The following is a 4,478-nucleotide window of genomic DNA, read 5'->3' as shown; positions in this document are numbered from 1 at the left end:
AAGAGGCTTTGTGGCTATTTTAACGGTTTACAAACGGTTTACACGGTTTACAGCTATTTAGAAAAGAACTCTGATGATCATCTTTTATTGCCTCTGTAAATCGTTGTAAACCGTTGTAAACCGTAATTTTGCGCTTCGCTTGTCTTCAACATACAAAGTTAACCGATTGTTAACCGACTGTTTCTAGGATTCATTCATCGCTTTCCGATTTAAAAAGGAGTCAAGAATATTTCTGAAATCTCGGGATCTTCAGTGTTCACTTTTCGCGGGTAACGCGGGATATCGACACATGCCCGTACAGTCTGACTCTTTTTAGCGCTTTTAGGTGATCAATTGTTGCTCACTTACTTTTAGATGCTTCGGTAAAATAACGTTAAAATCAATATAGCATCAGCATTCGTCAACAAACACGCTTATTCTACCTACAAGAGCATATATAGCCGCCTTGAAACACAACATCCCTTTAACAGCTGAGAACAGCTTGTTTTGTATCTCAGCATCTCTCTTCACTATCTCCTCTCCATTCTGGCTTTCAGCTGGAACCTTTTTACATCCGTCCGCTTATGCTTGCTCGCACATTTTTTCCACATCGCCCAAGTCTTCAAAACACTTGTCCGTTCTTTACTCAAGATATCGAAGCGGTCTTTGTAATCTGTCGATACAGCTTTCATCATCGTAACATATCCTTTCAATAGCAGTCCAATCCATTTTTTTCTTCAGTTTCACTGCTGAATCTAGATTTTCTTTTGCAAGAAAGAGCTATGCACCCTCTACGTTGCTCTCGGAAAGCTTTCTAGTCTTTGTCCGTTGTTGCAAGTGACGCAACAATCGAGTTCTTTCCTTTGAAAGGCGCGCGCTCCCTTTAAAATATCCGCGCGCTACACAAACTATAACAATAAATAATGATATATTAATTTACATTGCACAATTATCCATGTAAAAATTTTTAATTGCGCTTTTCAACGTAAAGAAGAGCTAAAAATTAATTTCAAATCAACTACAATCTTGGACGAAACCTGTTGGACAACGCATTTCACGATTTCCGCGAACGTCTCAAATGCTGTATCACCCACAACAAAAATTAGTGGAAATTAGCGAAGTGAGTCAACCATTTTTATTCGCGCTTGCGGATAAATCGCTATCCTGTAAATAGCGCAGTATGTATTTTTGACATTTATCCACTGGATGCGATATATCCGGTGGAAGCGTTATATGCAGCCTTTCACAGCACAAGCGCTTCAAGCGATTTTTCACCGGCTTTTGCAATTTTAAAAGTGTTTCTCCTCGGATAGTGTGTGTATTACATCTAAGTCACCAGTTTTTGTCGTAAAGTTACAATTAAACCAACATGTTTAGCGACAATGAACTTTTCGGCGTTGGCTTAATGTTGTTCTCAAGTCAAAGTCGGATATCAAATGGAAATATACAAGTGTTGAAAATAAACAATAGATCGAACTGTGAAATTCACAATAATAATGAGTTTAACAAAGGGTTTGGCGCTTATTCATTAGTCTGTATGAAACTAGGTCGTATGCAAATTTGGATGAATTTTCTCAGTACATTTGGTGTTCTCATATAGACAAAACGTAAACATTCATTTTTCCCTTGGCACTTTCGTTCTTTGTATGTGAAACTCAACTGAACAAAACTATCATTAAAGTCAACAGCTTGTTGGAAACTATGTGATGTTTGCCGTTGCTTAATCAAAGTAGGATAAAAGTAATATTTGGCCATCGAAACGCACAGGATATAAGAGAGATTAAACTTGACGTTATACGGCAAACGTCAAACGCAAGTTTGCCTTTCATTTTGCTACCTACCGTTTTTATCGAATTCTAAAATTAATCCCTCATAAAAATAGGGAAAAAATCCCACATTCACAACAAGCAAACAACTACTCATTTCCGCTCACGAACGGCAGACGGCAGAAGTTGAATTTTTGCCGTTCGCAGGAAAAATAAGCGTCGTGCTTAACTTGTCTAATGACCGACAACCGACCGCCTGGTTCAAAAACGTTTCGCCGGACTTGTAATAAATTTCACTGCCGCAGAATAATTTTTACTGACTGCGCACTCGATTTCAGCCAGTTTCCGGCGGAAGTTAATTAATTATACAAGTATACACAGGCACAATTTTTGCTTTCAAGCCATGGGATTCCCGAGGTGGCGAAGTGGCATCGCTGCCGGCGGCTGATGTAGCTTCATCACCTCAAAGTCGCGGGTTCGAATCTTCCAGTACAGGGGATATTCTCAATGGTTTGGGGGCCGAATATCCTCTCCCCGAGTGAAGATTCTAGCCCAAGGCTCTAGGAATTGCTCGTTTTATTTTTTTTTTTCGTTTTTCTGGCTAATTTTTTTTTTTTTTTTCTGTATTGCTGTTCTCAGCTTTTTCTTTTTCGGACACCATCACTTTTCAAACGCTAGTGAATCATGGAAAGGGTTATTTTAAAGACTTATCGTCACATAGCTCCCAGAAGAAACATTTTTTAAGAGAATTAAACTAACTAACTAATTAACAACAAGCATACGGAAAATCAAGTATAAAAAGATATATTTTTCCAACTTACGATTATAACTATTTTTTTTTATACAAGCGCTCAAAAATAATGATATCTGACTCATTTTTTTTTACAGAGGAAAAGTCTCAAACATTACTCTTTTTCAAACTCAAATCACTTCCCTTCAAAGAACTTTTCAATGATTAATTATTGAACTTTCCAACTTAACCTCTGCTATTTCGAACTGTTTCTTGTCTTTACATTTATTTATTTTTTATTTATAATAACGGCCCTCGGGTTGTATACGGGTTAATACCGACGTTCCAGGTATTTATCTGACTTTTACCATGATATTATTTAAGTCTTTGTTTAGCGCCTGTTTATGAAGAAACGTTGTCTCTGGTAGGAGGGTTACCCTCTCCCCTCAGCCATCTTTTAACGAGCGTTTATGTGAGAAACGTTGTCCCCGTTAACCGAGCCAAAAATTGGCCCTCCCGGTTGCACGTATGCTCTTTATGTCCAGACTTAATTCTGGTGGGTGAGTTTAAAATAAGAACCAAAGTATTTACATGGGAAAAAGTTGGCTAAAGAGATACATAGAGCACTTCTTTCGTAAACGCTATATTATTAAAAAAAAGAAGTCATATCTACGAAAAGTACTTTTTTTCCACGAGAATATGCCTACGTCTTAATAATAGGTCTATTTTATTATAAATGTCCTACAATGAACAATTTGTCTGCAAAATCTTGCAAAATATCACCTGATACTGAGTCAACGAGGCCTTAGTCCAAGTTGGATAAAATCAAACAATAATATTCCGCGCGATTAGGCAGGATAACTGTTTTATCATTCAAAAAATACGAACGAATTGTATATTTACATCTACCTAAATTGTGAATGTCTAGTGCTTTAATCTGCAGGATGTCCGACGAGTCTTCTTGAGTGCTCTTCCAAATCTGGCACATTGTTGGTTTTTCGCAGGACATTGTGACATACGGAGGCTAGATAACAAGGGCGGGCATCGTGTTAACATAGCGATTACAATCGCAATCTTTTACACATTTTCTGTTTTGCAGTCGAATCTCTATCTCTAGATCTCGGACTTTATAGGAACACTTGTGCTCTCAGTGTATGAGTAGGAGCAGGGACTTGAAATGAAAGACCAACGTCAGGATAGTCATTTGCTATGTCGGCCACTTCTTTGTTAACTACCGTCAGCATGTCAAGCAAATGGTGATGACGGTGGTACCTTCGGATGACATCCACCAATACCTGATAACATTAATAAAACCTATAGTTCAATACTACAGTAAAAACCTGCGAGTAAGAAGCTAATTTTTCCAAGTTGGCCTAAACAGGGTGTAACATGAATGGTTTCTTACACAAATTTTTGGTATTTAGGTTCTTAATAGGTTCTTATTTCCTGAAGAAAAAGTTATATTTTTGCTATTATAACTTTTAGTGGTATTCGGCCTATTCCTTGTATAAAAATTGCATACCACATAAGTGTTTAGAGCGAGTTTTACTTGAGTGTCGAAAGTAAATTGCGTTTGCTTTGGTTTTACATTACTATGCTTAGTGATTGGCTGAAAAATTTCGCGTCACTTTCTCAGCCAATCAGGAGTAAAACCAAAACCAATCGTGACTCGCTCGCGCACGTTTTCCCGCGCTTCGTGCCAGCTACATGTATTTGCTTCGAGTTTTGATTGGTTCACTGGATTGTCTGTGTTCTTTGTGATTGGCTAGAGTAATACTTTGGTTTTGGTTTTACGACACTCAATTGAAAACTGCTCTATGTTAAAATGAAGCACAAATCATTCAGGACATAACATTATATACATGGACATTGTTACGATTGATGATAGTACGGAGGAAGACTTTCTTACACTGCGTCGCGGAGTTAAAAGGGATCATCGAGAAACACTGTTTTCCTCCGTATCAGTCATTTACATGGTCCGGGTCCCGTAGACCATATTTTAA

The sequence above is a fragment of the Oculina patagonica genome, chromosome 7 (genome assembly GCF_052425735.1).
Source record: "Oculina patagonica isolate OP01 chromosome 7, crgOcupat, whole genome shotgun sequence".
NCBI lineage: Eukaryota > Metazoa > Cnidaria > Anthozoa > Scleractinia > Oculinidae > Oculina > Oculina patagonica.
This window is presented reverse-complemented; position numbering follows the sequence as displayed.